Here is a 7,322-nt window from a genome sequence, read left to right as displayed (position 1 = left end):
CCAGGAGGCTAAGGGGCAGGACTGGGGGGGGTGGGATACAGTCGGTCAGGAGTGAGAGGCAGCAGCAGGACTGTTGGGGCTGTGGCTTAAAAGTGAGGGGCAGAGGCAGGGCACAGGCACTGCCCCCCCCCCATACAGTCGTACATCCCTTCTCCCTCTCCTCTCTCTTCCTCCCTCCCCATAGGTGTCCTCTTTTTTGATACTGGAAACCTGGTAACCCTACATTTTGGCCAGCATATCAGCCATTAGGGTTAGAAAATTAATACTAATGACAAAACCCACACTGTATGAACCAAGGAGATCACTCCTAACATTTCTGTTGTGGTAGCCATTTTGGATTCCAAGATGGCCGCCACAAATTTACCATTTTGCTCATTATTAGATACCCAAAAGGCTTGCAAAATTGCTACAGCAACTCTGTTCTGTTTCAAATTACCTCAACAAGAAAACCTCTGATGGAGATTGTCGACAAGAGACTTGCCCTTGACACCATTAAGCAAACATTACGATGACGCTGATAGCATCATTGAGTCCAGCAAAGTACAGGAGGTACAACTCAGAATTTACAAGATGCATCATATGTCTTGATTTTGATAAGTCAATGATTAGCCAAAGTACACCTGCTGGAATTGTGTGAATAAACAAGGCACTGTTCAATGTACGACAGTTGCTGAATTTGACACGTTATGGCAGTATTCTTGACAGACTATCATGTTGTGTTGATCCTGCACTGCAACATTCCAAAAACTTCAATTGGCACCATTCTTGCTACAGTTCTTTTATGCACAAAGGCCATATTGAGAGACTGCTAGGAAAGTTGTGCAAGGTAGAAGATGAAAGGGAAACCCTACCAACAACAGCAAATGAAGAACACACTAGGACATCAAGCAGATAGTCTACTCCAGCAGTTCACTGGAGAATGTGCATATTCTGCCAGAAATATTCTAATAAGAAGGGACTGAGTCAAGTGTTGTCATTTGGATCAGCCAATACAATACACAAACTAGCAGAGAGGAATGAAGTGTTGTGTTGCTGAATTGGTGTCAAAGATCTAATAGCTCCTGAGGCATGTTACAATCCTGAATGCAGGCAGGGAGAACAACAGAAGCAACGTCTCTTGTTCTCATTTGCACATGGATATTGCGCAAAATTTTTTTCTCTCTCCTGAAGTGAGAGCATGGCATCCAGTGATTGATGAACTGTATACAGTTTGAAAGATATACTTGAAAGATATTGTAATTTAGCAGTAGACGAAGGTGGTGAAAGTCTTCTGACCATACTAAAGCAAATGAAGCAATAACTTCACACTTAGACATTCTGAATGCACATGACAAAGGAAGAGAAATTGCAAACGCCATTATTCAGAAACGTCTTACTGCAGATGCTATTGAGAGCTTCTATGCAAACATACCCAAATTAAAATTGTAAAACTTCAAGGATGTAAAATCAACTATGGGGCAGTGCAGCAAAATGAAGCAGACAGAGAATGTAAAGGAGATCCAGCAAAGACTACTTTGCTGGATTGCAGCAGGTAGAAGGTTCGATGTGCACTCTCTCCTGCAGCACAAACTGTCTGGAGACCCTGCATCACTTTTTAAACCTGACAAATTGCTCAAGGTGGTGGACAAAGCAGCTTTGTCATGGATTGTGACTGGAGATAAAGCAGTAACTGTTCTGCCAGATGCTAATTCTGAGAAATCAGCTGTTATCATTGCCAGCACGGCTCTTGTACAAAATATAGGAAAGCCGAAAACTGCATGAAAATTTGGAGATTTGGCTGATGCCTTTGTGCAACAAGTGTTTGCCAACTATTCCAAGATGTGTGATTGAGTCAATATCGTCTTTGATCAATACATATCACCATTTACAAAGGCAAGCACAAGAATATTAAAGATTCAAGCTACTAGGCCAAACTGCAGAATCATTAGTAGCAGATCTCTTCTGTTACCAGCATCATGGATTAGTTTTATATCCTTACCAGCCAATAAAAAAAAACCTAGGTCATTTTCTAAGTGAGGAGCTTCTTAAGGAATCATGATGATTTTTCTGAAGCGGACAAGTGGTTGTTGTTGGTGGTTTAGCTGATGGAAAAGCACTTGGATACTTATCTTGCTGGGATCATTTGACCCCAGCAGACTTCCTGCCTCTTGGGCAGAGGGCTGGACCTGATGATCCTGTGAGGTCCCTTCAGCCCTAATGTCTATGAAATCTACGAAGTGCAGCAAACACAATCTAACTTTAAACATTCCTTCATCCAGGGTTAAGATGGAGAGGGCTTGCAGCATCTGAATTGTTCTCAGCTTGCTCACATATAACCATTCGAATTTACTGACTGGTGCCCTTTTGAAACTTCCCCTTTTGAAAGGGCTCAACTTATTTTGCAAACCTCAATCCAAGAAGCCTAAATTATACTATTTAAAATATGGAGAAGTTGGGTACTCTACAGAATTCTGGTGGTCCTACTCCCATATCCAGGCACTTAAAAATGCAGGGCCAGGGTCAGGGGGAGGGAATGGTCAGAATTTCTGTGCTTAAGTCTTTTTCTGGATCTGAGCCTAAGCAGTTATATATACAGGAATTAGGACTTGGGCATTTTAATAATTTAGTTACTTTTACAGGTTAGCAACACAAGATTAAAGTTCCAAAACAATAAGATTCCAGACCAGAATACTGAATAACCAAGCACCTGCCAAAACCCACAGCAATATGTAACCTTCTTTTAACAATAAAGCATATACAGAAAAAAAACCCTGAGTTTGGAGAAGTGTTCTTCACTTTGTTTCAAAACAATAACAGCATTGCAAGCAAGAAATGGAAAAGTAATATAATTCTTAGATTTTACATAGCACTTTGTGTCTGCAAACATTGCAAAGACATTAATTAATTCACAACACATCCTCTTGTAGAAGGTAAATAAAGCAAAATAGTTGTCAAAATAATTGTGTGCGTGTGGGAGAGGAGTTTTGGATGCTCTTAAAAATCTATTTTAATTTAAACCAATGTACATGTGCAATGATAAAAATTTGAAATGTGTAGGTGTGAAGCTGCCCAGCGTGGGGGCAGGCAGGGTGGCTAGCTAGGCAAGATGAAGCCAGAGGGAATGAGTGGGAGGGTTGCAGCCAGCAGCAGGTCTGCATTGTCATCAATGTACCCACAACATTACAATGCATTGCTAAGGGAATCAGCAGCAGGAGCACAAGATCAGCAAATAGCCAGGGAGCCAGCAGGCGATGAGCATACAGAGGCTCTATACAAGGCATACTAAGAGGAAGTGGGAGTAAAGCTGGAAGGAGGCTCCTCAGCTACTGTGAGAGAACTCATCCTGTAAGGCCACCTTCAGGGAGATTTTGACCATTTGATCCAGATAAATTATGCAATTGCCCAAAGTGGAGGTTCTTGGTTCAACAGTTTTAGGTCTCTTGTCACCAGGACTGCCTCTCTTCACCAAGGCAGTGTTGTGAATGCCAACTACTGGAGGAGCATCTCTCTTCACTACATCTTACCATGCGAGGAGTCAAATGAAGATACCTCACCCATTCCACAATTTTTTTTTTTTTTTTTTAACAAATATTTTGATCATTTTCAACTATGCAAGACCTTGAGGTGATGATGCTAGAAGTCCAATGTTTACCACATGAGGATAGGGTCAAACTTATGGCAGTTCTTTAATCCACCCAGGAAGATGTACTAAAAAGGATGGATACCCAGGAGAAAGACTAGGGCTTTACAGAATTCTAAAAATGAGTTTAAATGTCTGTGTGGTAGCTAGGCATAAAGACATGAATCTAAGACATAAAGTAGAATCACACAAAGGCTCTAGAAGGGCTGGAAGGACTGTTCAAGTAACTTCCTTCCACTGCAGCATCAGTCTTTGAAATGAGTGACACTAGACCAATCTGATAGCCCCCTTTTTTATTTATTTTTTTTTTACTGTTCCTCTAGTTCAGAGAACTACTTTTCACTAGTTCCACAAATCAACAAGAAAACTTAAAATGAATCTTTCTCTTCTTTATTTATATTAGGAGAAAGCCACAACAATGGTACCAAGTACCCCAAATCCAAGCTTGTAGGATACAGTTTGACTGCAATGTAACAGCCAGAACCAGAGGGATTAATAAGCAATAAATAAGTGCTTCTTGGAGGCATTTTGTATTTTCCCTAAACAGGTAAGATTAGTTAATATAAAGCTGGTAAGTTTGTAAACTGCAAATGTAACTTGTCTGTCATAAGTTTAACCAAAATGATAAAATTAACTGTTCATGGAACTGACTGGGCCCCATAGGCAAAGCTGTTACTGGAAGATTAGGAGACCTAACAGTGTTTTGCTCAGGGGTCAGCCTTGATGATAAAAACTGGATCCAACTGCCTGGCACACCCAACACATTCCAGGAAAAAACATCCCAAAAAAGCATATTCAAATGAAACCTAGAAGGGGTTGGGGCGTAGGTGGAGCAATGTCAATGTCGATTTCAAACCTAAAAAGTGCTGCATCATAATTTGCTTATTGGATAAACCGGAGTCTGGGTAGTCACCTTTCATGATAATTTTAACACCTTTCAATCCCATAGGGTAACAGCTATAGGGTAACATTGTGAGTGGCTCTAATGCCAGCAGATTAACATAAGACTAGGTATAAAAAGTACATGCATCAGGTAACCAGCAGGAAGGAGGGAACAGAATGGTCATTTCTGTTCCACGCCCAGACTCCAGACTCCTGGTGTGAGTGAGGATCGCATCCTGATCAAGGGACCTTCCCTGGTAACCCTCTGATAGCGTCAATCGGGGACGCTTGACTTCACTGGAATCACTTGACGCATACCTGGCATTGAGGGACTATTGATAAGTTGCCAACCCATGGCTGTCTATCTGTTGTTTTGAACAGCCCAGTGACTAATAACCTCGCAGTGCCCAGTTGGCCTGTGACAGAATTGATCTATCTGTTGTTATTATTTACTATTAGCTCTTTAATACTGCATTATCTGCTTATCTGTGGACAGTGCTGTACAGGCCCTGCTGCGGCCACCACGCACCACCAGCTTTGTGCTCTGACCTTAAAATTAATTTCCACCAAAAATAGTCATAAGTATTTGAATTTTTTGCAGCATTTCCAACGGACATTCTCTCTGTAATTATCCCCATGTAACAACAATAGGAAGAGAGGCAGGCTAGATTTCTAACTGAGGCAGATTGGGATCTGATAGATGGAGGGCCTGTCAAAGTAGAGCTAGGAAGTCTCTTGAAAAGTAGTAGGAAATCAGTCCATATTTTAAATAGCCATTATAACAGTAGCCCCTTGCATTCAGCAGATGCTTGCCTCTGCCATATGACCTTTTGTAACTTTGACTTTTGTTATGTGATTGGGGACAGGAAATGAAAGTCAGTCCTCTGACTAGCACTCTGTGTGTAGCACCAATGATCTTGGCTACCCCACGTGGAAGTGCTCATACTTAGCTTCTTATTGAACTTGGATGTTTATCTTGCTGGGATCCTATGACCCCTGCTGACTTCCTGCCCTGGGGCAGGGGGATGGTTTTGAAGATCTTCCGAGGTTCCTTCCAATCCTAACATCTATGAAATCTATGAACAAATTTTGCAAATGTATGCATAGAATACTGATTATAGTTTGGGGAATGGTTATATCCCTAGTGCATTCACTGAAGATACATATAAGTATGTGCCTCAGCCGTTCCAAGTATTCTTGACTGAAATGCTATTTGAATGCAAATTAAAATCTTCTCACCTAAAAGGAGCTACAAAACTTTTTATATACTTCTATTGGTAGCTTTAGAGAGATCCTGATACCACTTAATGTTTTCATTAATACAGCTTGAAGCAGGGTACGCAGTCTTATTCCATCTGTAGCAGGCTTACCTTTTGGAGCTTGGGTTGAGTCCCAGGCTTGAGATCCTGCTGTTTTGATTGGTGGAGCCCATCCACCAATCAGGAGGTAGCAAGAGAAATAAAGGCACGCCCCTTTCCTGAGGGGAGGGGAAGAAGAGCAAACTGTCCAGTCCGGAAGTCTTCAGGGGCAGATCCCTGGAGTGTATAAAAGGAGCTGCTTGCCCAGTATGAGGGAGATGCATCAGGGACAGAGAAGAGAGAAGAGCGGGGCTTACAAGAGCTGAGGAGAGCTACTCAGCAGTAGCTCAGGAAAAGCGGGGAGTGGTGGATGGCTCCAGCGGTTACGCTGTCAGTGCACAGCACAGCTCATGGCATCCAGACCCTGGGAGCTGCATGAGGCGGCTCAGGTCTGCAACCTCTGGTGGGCGGCCAGAGACACGGTGCATAGGCCAGTGCATGGATCAGGATCTTTGGAGCCCCTTGAGTGGCTCAGGTCCACAACCCCCAGCATGAGGCTGGGAGCTCAGTGCAGGAGGCACTGCACAGAGGGTGAGAGACGGTGAGAGCCACTCGAGGTGGCTCGGGACAGCAGCTCAGTGCAGACAATGCTGCCCCGAGGGTCCAGGAGCAGACCAAGCCCTGGTGCTGCACAAGACTGTCCAGGCCTCCAACCCCTAGCACAAGGCAAAGTGTCCATTACATACAGCAGTGCATGTGGCCCTAAGCCAGGCCAGCGGGAGCATAGTTGGGTGGCAGGAAAGCCCAGCAGGGAACAGTGCTTGACCCAGAGCACAGAAGGCAAACTTCTGGGATTGTGGAGTGGTAAGTTACCTGGAAGAAAGGGTCCCCACAGGGGAGGGACCCCCTAGAGTTGCAAGGGGGCACCACGTGGGCTGCTCCTGGATGATAGATGGGGGGAGCTGAGGAGTCTTTGAGGTATCCCTCTCCTTTTCTTTCCCCCCACCTCCTTTCCTGTAGTGGTACCTTGGGAGTGGGGCCCCTGCCCTGGAGGGCACCCAGGTAGTCTAAGGATTACTGGTTACATTTGTAGACTGTGCCTTATAGTTTATGTGAATAAGCTGAAGCAATAGTTTGTATATTAATAGTTATAAGTCTGCCCAATCCATATCCTTTGTTCTGGGTTGTTCAATTGTTCATCTGTATTTTTAAATAATTGTGTGCGTGTGTGTGTATATAATATAATATAATATAATAAGGTAAAGGGTTTATTGTTTTGTAAATTTGTACATATATATATAATTTATGTCCTTACCCTTTCATGGTTCTGTTGTAATAATACAGTTGTATATAGTTAAGTAATTGATTGACTGGGCCTGACTCTATAGGCAGCTGCTGGGCTGTTGTGTTCCTCCACAGCACACTGCCCTGTCAATAATTCCGTCAATTGTAGAGGGGAGTACAACCTGTGTACACCCGGGCTACACATCTTACTTTGGGGATATTCCCAAGATCAAGGCTTG

The 7,322-nt window shown here is 43.2% G+C and overlaps 1 protein-coding gene and 1 long non-coding RNA gene across 3 annotated transcripts in view; one reads left to right on the top strand and one right to left on the bottom strand.

Moving 5' to 3' along the window:
• The window catches only part of CDKAL1 (CDK5 regulatory subunit associated protein 1 like 1), an 877,582-nt gene that overhangs the window by 106,516 nt on the left and 763,744 nt on the right, over positions 1–7,322 (bottom strand). The window lies entirely within an intron of this gene.
• LOC109301995 overlaps positions 4,307–7,322 on the top strand; it is an 18,165-nt gene continuing 15,149 nt past the window's right edge. The window contains exon 1 of the long non-coding RNA XR_002098681.1: positions 4,307–4,317. This is a non-coding gene — a long non-coding RNA (uncharacterized LOC109301995). The remainder of the gene's footprint in view (positions 4,318–7,322) is intronic.

The sequence above is a fragment of the Gavialis gangeticus genome, unplaced genomic scaffold (genome assembly GCF_001723915.1).
Source record: "Gavialis gangeticus isolate Ggan-Ray unplaced genomic scaffold, GavGan_comp1, whole genome shotgun sequence".
Taxonomy (NCBI): domain Eukaryota; kingdom Metazoa; phylum Chordata; order Crocodylia; family Gavialidae; genus Gavialis; species Gavialis gangeticus.
Note: the sequence above shows the minus strand (reverse complement) of the source record. Positions and strands in the feature narration are given on the sequence as shown.